Genomic DNA, 8,578 nt, shown 5'->3' with positions numbered 1-8,578 from the left:
CTGTATTTAACTAAAATTCACATTTTGTATAAAAAATATTGTGTGCGCGCGTGCGTGTAGGAGTGTGAATGTGTGTAAAATAGGTAATTTTTAAGAGAAATCAAATGTACAGAACATTTTTGTAATAAACTTAATCAAAATTAATGCAACCTCGATTCTCAATTTCTTCTTTCTCATTTTCTTCTTTTTCATCTTCTTCTTTTTCATCTTCTTTTTTTTCTTCTTCTTCTTCGAATTCTTCTTCGAATTCTTCTTCGAATTCTTAACTTATAAATTGATAATTTCAATTTGCATTTTGTTGGCATTTATAAACGAGGTAGCAAAAAGCTAAGATACTGTTCCCTGTATCCGTATGTAACTTTAATGCAACACGTGCTTAAGGATCGAGCGTGAGGCTGTATCGGACGAAGTTGAAAGTGCGTAGGCGACTCGGGTTCCGGTTATCCCCGTATCGTGCATGTACCGAGACTCTAAAGGTGCAGCTTAAGACCCTTTCATCGGAACGCTGCAAAGTTCGCGGACGATCATTCTATTCAAATGTTAAGTTATTTTAGATAATACGCTTGTTATAGATAGTCTATGGCTACTTAATAAAGCTTTAATTATTCGCACCATAATATTACATCGATATAATCGCATGAATAATATCCTACTGCTAAAAAGAATGCCAATTTAATATTTTATAAATGATTAAATTTCATCTTATGGGGGAAAAAAAAAAAAAAAAAAAAAAAAAAAAATGCTCTATCCGTTAATAAAATATTACGTTTATTTTTGGAAATTTGATTGAAATAATAATGTAATAAACAAGAGGAGGACTCTCTCTCTCTCTCTCTCTCTCTCTCTCTCTCTTATTAGTACTCATAATTGCTTTTGTATTCTCTTGTATTTCGGATAAATTATGGAAGCATGTATAGGAAGCAACATCGAGAATGAATTGAATGAAAATTTATAATCGAGTTTATGAAATGCTTTAACGTTTAAGGCCTTTTTGATAAATATTTGAGCAAAAATTCAAACATTAGGATAGAAGCGATCGCCGGTAATAAGTAATAATCGTATCGCCTGCCATCAAAATTTCAAAATAAGAATGCAGCGAAGATCCCCGGCAAACCTTGCATTTCGATCTCAATGATGAAAGAGCGCTAAGAAAAGTGGAGAATAAGAAGTAGAGATCGAGCACTGCGCAAGAGTAAGGAATATGAAATTCTACCTTATATCGTTTCCAGCCATAAAATAGTCTTAATAATGTGAGTGAGAATAGCGTGTAAAAAGAAACAATGGACAAAGGCAAAACTATATAGGCGCATTATTTTTATATCACGTAAATGATTGTTGTGATTTTATAAAAGCGAAAATTACTTTATATATTAATGTAGATATTAAGATAAAGTGGCGAATAGAAGGAAATGTCTAATTGCAAAGTGATCGTTTGTTTCTTAGAATGAAAAAAAAATTTGTTGACAATAAAACAGCTCTATGTTGCATTAGGAAACTTTTTGTAAAGTTTTTAAACAACGAAATATGATCGACGAATAACGTCGGGCAACGTGTGCGATTTTTCAGCGCGAGTTGCAAAATATTATTAGAATAGTGTAAATAATCGAGAAGACAAAGGGCAAACGAATCGTCGTCTTATCCGCATAAATAATCGCGAGGCGGCAACTCCGTTTTCCCGTGCCTAGTTACAAGTGAGCCACGACATATATTTTACGCTCGTTTAGCGCCTTATCCACATTGATTCCGTGAGACATTGTAAAGCGTACATTGTGCCTCGATCCCTAGGCGGTCCCCGAACAGTCCCATATATACTACGACGCCCACGCAGACCGAAACTCCGGACTCCGAAAGCGGATCGCTACTAAAGCCAAGGCACCGCTGCAGCGACCAGCGACAAATTGGAACGTAGCTCCGGAAAAAACTCCGGTTGCCAAATGATGCCCATTTTTTAGCTTTTAATCTGATTTTAGACTCTGGACTTTAGGGGCAGGGAATTTTGTTGAGCGAGAGATAGAGAGAGAGAGAGAGAGAGAGAGAGAGAGAGAGAGAGAGAGTTGGTGAACTCGATGATTCGGCGCTGGTACTCATCGAGGTACGAACGACGAGATGTTCGTTTTGATAATAATAATAGAATGTAAATAACCGACATAATCACGAATAATAAATTTAATAATGCCTCTAAATTATGTAATTGGAAATGTTTAATTTTAGTTGTTAAGAGAGCGGGATGAATGTACCCGCTAATAACTGTTTGGCACCAACCACCTCACGCAATAAAGAACGAAAATACGTTTGTTACCATTTTAAACAAGTGTCCGATCCCCTTAAAAATATTAGAAATATAACTAAGATTATAAATTTGACGATTAAATAATGGACTATTTATAATTCAATGTCTATGTCCGGTTGTCTCGCGAAGAAAATAGATGTTTGAATACGAGAAAACTTATATAATAGACTTGAAATACCCTTTAGTATAAGTTTTGTCGATGTGCGTGCGTGTGTCTGCGTGTGCATTCAAAAGTTTTATTTAAATAAAATTATTTTATGATAACATTTTATTAGAACGACAGTCTGCTCCTACGACAACAAATTTTATCCTCTAACGGTTCTCGTGTAACCTTTCAATGTTTATAAAAGTTCGGCAAATATAATATCTCTTATGTATTATTTGGTGGATCATTGATGCGTACATACATACGTAAACGAATACTAGAGCAAGTGTCTTATGCACTGAAATATTAGGAAATTATTCTTTATAATATGGACGCTCAATGCTTATTTATTAGCGAAATGAATATTAATTTTTGAATGCCCATAAATTCTCGATTTACAATTCTCGATCTTCAACAAAAGTAAAGGCTAAATCAGAAGATATTCTTAACATAATAATAATAATAATAATAATAATAATAATAATAATAATAATAATAATAATAATAATAATAATAATGTATGTGTACACTATTCAATTAGTCTTAGCATTTATTTGCGAAATCATTACTGACGTTGCTACCTATTAGGTACTTGCCTATGAAATGAATGCCTATGAAAACTTCTAAATAGCCGAAATACGATGAACAATTTGACCATATTTGAATTGATCGTTATTGCTACGATGAAAATGATCAAACGCGCAAGTCTACATTCACATCAAACCCTCGCTAAAGCCCTATCGACAAGCGCAATTTCCCATTAAAATACATATTAACCGCCACGAAAAGCTGAATTCTAAAAATCCTTTTTATTATGATAAGAATTATCTCAATGATTTCATTAGCTGACCCAGACATGTTACCGATTGCAATTTTTAAAGGCGCTCGTGAAACTTTTTTAGAAAGTAATTCCTTGTGCATATATGATTATTAGTATTCATAAAACCGAGATGAAAGATGGAGAATGAAAAGTTGTGTATACGGCATAAGAAGGCATCTCATATGAAGGAACGTTAGATCTACATATTCGCGTGGGATTGGAATGCATGGGCGCGATCGTTTTTTACTGAAATAAAGGACAGGTCCATATAGAGTTTTAGCGATGTTTTATTGTATTTTATTATTATAACTCTTGCTAATTCCATTTGTCTTCAACGTGAATGGTAGCTTTTAATTATAATTATTTTACGAGCTATTTTACATTTATTATTGTGAAAACTGGAGATTCAGCATTTGTAGATTTATTTGTATTCTGAAGATAAGCTACTCGATACCTTCGACTTGCCAATATAATTCTCATTTCACTCCTATTTTCATGCGTACCAATATTTACTCGGAAGATTTACTTGTCGATATTTAAAAATTATACGTTCGAAAATGGGGCTTTAAAACGATTCAAGAATATGGAAAACCTTTAATCTGATAAAATGTTCAAACATTCGCTTCTATTATCTGGATCCTTCGGAATTACAAGGCTTCGTAATCTATTTAGCCTTTTACAAATAATTTTGTCGCGATAGTAAGAAAACCGACAATATTCGAAAACATATATTAATGTAAGTATTGGTTGGTGAAAAAATTCTGTCATTAAATTGATAAATGGTTAGGTAAGGTGAGACTAGGTGATAATCGGCTTAATAATGAACCATCAATGGCATTTAATCGTCAACGCTAGGTGACCTCGACTATTGCCTACATATTTGACTGACTAGAGATATAAATATAATAACCACTATTTCGATAATTTGAAATTGAATGGTAATCACTGTGTAAGGATATGCAATAACGAGGAATAGTTAACTTTTTATAAATATTGTAAGATTCTTAATTTCTTTTTAACTATGTAATGGAGTATAAAAGGATTGTGAAAACTCGCAGACCACTTAAAATTCGTAATAAAAATCTTTGTAAACCACAATTAACGAGATCTTCTGATAAATTTACTCTTAAATAATCGAACGAGTCCTAAAGGACATAAAACCTTACATAATAAATTGCTTAACAATATTCATTTTAAAAAGTATTTATTATTAATACGAATCATCGAGACATTTAATAAAAATTCAAGAACAATAATACTACTGATTATATCTTTATTGAAGATCGCATACAAAATATTTTATTCATATTTATCTTATGTAAAATTAATGTATTATTAACAAAAATCATAATGATATTGATAATAATAATAATAATAATAATAATAAGAAGAAGAAGAAGAAGAAGAAGAACAACAACAACAACAACAACAACAACAACAACAACAACAACAACAACAACAACAACAACAACAACAACAACAACAACAACAACAACAACAACAACAACAACAACAACAACAACAACAACAACAACAACAACAACAACAACAACAACAACAACAATAACAACAATAATAATAATATTAATGTTTAATATTATAATACGGTGTGATAGTTTAGCATTTCATAAAGTTCCCTGTGTAAAGTAAAATAATATATTTAAATTATAGTTTAAATATGCTGACTTGTCATATTAGTAAATGCAACCTTAGATAGTGTTGAATCATATGAGAAAATTAATTTTTAACGGGTATATTTTTTAAATTACATCAATTATCGCTTTAATTTTGCTTTAAAAAGTTGTCCTAATGGATGTAAATGGCGCTTTTAAATGTTTCGCCCCAAAACAATATTTTTAATCAACAAATTTAATCAATTTCTTTTTAATGCGCATTTAATACGCCAACTCTTACATATAATATCCTTTATATTTTATAATTTGATAATATCACGTAAATACAAATGCCTTTTGAATGATAATTTGTCTTTTAATGAGATAAAAAAAAAGAGTAATAAAACGAGATAGACACAATACAATCATTTATTTATATCAATATATTAATAAGTATTGTCCATATGTCATTAATTAGAAAGTTTTTTAAAACAATACTGAACATCTTCTCTTTGTCTTTGTCTTTCTAAATATGATTGAATTTTTAAGTTCCATTTTATATGGAATTTTTAATTACTTTTATCGGCATTATACTATTAACATTAATAATTATTGCGCGTTATCAGAGTCAGATAATATGACTGGGTATTATAAAGGATTTTTTCAAATCATCAATCATACGCTAAATTTATATTATGATCTATAAACATATTTTTGGCTTTATTTTACTTTATTTATTAGTCTTTGAACGATTTTAAAACAAGCAAGTAAGATATTATATTATTTTGTAAGAACGTAATATTAATGTTCCAACTAATTACCAATAGTTGTCGTGCGAATTATAATGTTCATAAAAAATTAAACATTAAAAATAATTATATAAGGGCAAAAGTTACGATTAAAGTTAATTAAAGAATATAAATTAATTATTACATAAGTTATAAATAATATCAGTTTTGGTATATTGGAACTAATAATGTCATTCGTGCATCTCTTTTATTTTGTTAAAATGTACGGAAATTTAAAAAATAATTTAACTAATAATTTTAAATGCCAAATTGAATGCAAAATACTGTTATTAATTAATGAATAATAAATTTCATCGTTATATTAAATTTTTTTTTACTTTCAAATTTCAAATACTTAAGAAAGTATTAAAAACTACGACACAATGATTGACTACAATATATATACAAATTTAATTTTCTACGAGAAGTATCGAAGAGATTTGTTATAAAGAATATATATATATATATATATATATATATATATATATACAACTCAGGACATTACTAAGATGAAAAAAAGGTCAGATAAGCCATGAAAGAGAGGTGGAGAGATAAAATGCTAGAAGCAATGAAAGAGACCGATAGACTGAAAATATGTTTAGCAATATTAAGTATCATAAAAAGAAGAATCTAATGAAGCAGAAAAAGTGAAAAAAGTTTCTATTTACACACTTTATGAGCTCTACGATATTACAAAGACAACATACTTTTCCATATAAGGAAAAGTAAAAGACCGGAGTAGCAAAAGATATTATTATGAGTAACTAATGTAAGCGAAGAAGTTCGCTGTTTATGAAAATGCATATTCTCTTTAAATGCGCCAAGAAATTATTGTAAAAGATAAGAAATACATGTATACTATAAAAAAAAAAAAAGCTTGACATGTCAAGGGTTTAAATCATTGATTTTTCAATCTACATAACTAAAATAGCAGAAGAGAGTACGATCTTCCATACCATATAATGACATTTAACAAGAAATATTTGATATTCTTTATTATTTGGGTATAAAAATGTGACTGTAAATAGATTAAAGAGGCTGTTTTTTTTTTCAAATTATTTTAACAAATACCATTGCCTAAATTGAATAAATTATATTAATCTTCAGAATATAGCTTAATAAATATTTAATTTTAATATGAATTGTAAAGAAAACTGACGTAATATTATTTATTTGATTTTTTTTTCTTTTTTTTTTGTAACTGGTCAACGAAAACATTCACCTCCAATATACATATTTTCTGTTTGAACATATTGTGTAACTTATTTTCTAAAATGAAATATTTAATTTCTATTTTTACTTTCAATAAAAAGAATTTTTCAGTATATACTCCCATGTTTTTCATTGTCTATTTATATAAATTGTAAACATAAAGTAAATGAGTTTACAAAACTACATAGTTTTTTTACTGACTGGCATGTACTCTGATAAAAATCTTTTATATTTTGTTTTCAGTTTATTTTTCTTGCGTAAAAACTGCGGCAATGCAAAGGTACTATAAAACTTGCGAAATGTGTAAATAAAAATTTTTCCTGAATTTTTACAGATTACTTCGTGCATTTCCTAAGTCAGTTTTTTTTTTTACAAAAAACAACCTTCAATTACTAACTTCATAATTTTTTTTTTCCATCTATTTACCTTATCTTAACCCCTTCTCAATCCTTATCCTCAACCCCTTATCCACGCCGATTTACACTTTTTTCTCATTCTCTTTTTTTTTCTTTTTTTTTTTTTTATTTCTTTATTTTTTATTTTTTTTTTTTTAATGCTATTCAATCGAAAAATCATGTTCCTCACGTTTTATCGTATTTGTCTTACAAATTTCATATACTTTAATTTGCATACTTATAATTAATCTTTTAATTTCTAAAATTAAATAATATTTATTTGAAAGTAGTAGTTTTAAAAATATTTGCATTAATAAAAATAAAGAGTCTCTCGATAGTTATCGTTCAAATATATATTCAAGCACCTCGTTGACATTAAAAGCCATCTGTCAGCTTGTAAGTGCAGAAAACTCGGTATACTAAATGTTACTTCAATACATCTTATCTCTTACGGCTTACAATGTTTTTAAGTAAATTATGTTTCTTTTATATATTGTATAATAAATATAAAATCACATGCACTATGATACTGTGTTCCTTGTCAATGCTTGTTGGTAGAAGGTAGCGCATGAAGAAAACAATAGAATAATTTAACTAATAATGGGTGAAAATTCCATTACAAATATTAGAATATTTTTATTATTATGTAACATTGACTTTCGCTTAAACTCGCATATGATACATCTCCAAATTTACAAAATGCTGTTTACACGTGTTGTAGGAGTATATGATATAGTTAATGTATGATCGGTTATACTGTCGAATAGTACGAATGAGCACTTGATATTATATAATAAATTAATTAATAATTTAATTATATATTAAATTTAAAGGAAGAAGACAGCATTACATTGCACAATTATCAATATTTTAATTATTACTATGGTATTAATTTCAAGCTTAAATATAAATGAAAAATTTTGTAAAACATATGCATTCCTTATTAATGTAACGTTTCCGTCTCGTCTATCAGATGAAATTTCTCGTAAATAAAAATTACTCTAAACCTGCCGTCAACACATGATTTTGCTTTCTATTTCTGAATTAGGACATAAAAACACGCAACACGTATATTCAATACTTAATTTTCTTATGCATTTAAGCAATATTTTAACTATGTCGATCAATAAATACGGTATTACGTAATCATAATTATAATTATTCTGGCACAAACAGTATAACTTATATATTTCATTGATCAAATTGTAGCCTCGAGAATATATATCAACAGAGTCGAGTAATGAAATACCGATGACTGACGTTCAAATTCTTTATTTATAAATCATCGCACTGTGTATTTTCAAATGAAGCCTTT

The sequence above is a fragment of the Ceratosolen solmsi genome, unplaced genomic scaffold, assembly GCF_000503995.2.
Source record: "Ceratosolen solmsi marchali unplaced genomic scaffold, CerSol_1.0 scaffold45, whole genome shotgun sequence".
Taxonomy (NCBI): Eukaryota; Metazoa; Arthropoda; class Insecta; order Hymenoptera; family Agaonidae; genus Ceratosolen; species Ceratosolen solmsi.
The sequence above is the reverse complement of the archived record's forward strand: the minus strand, read 5'-3'. Positions refer to the sequence as shown.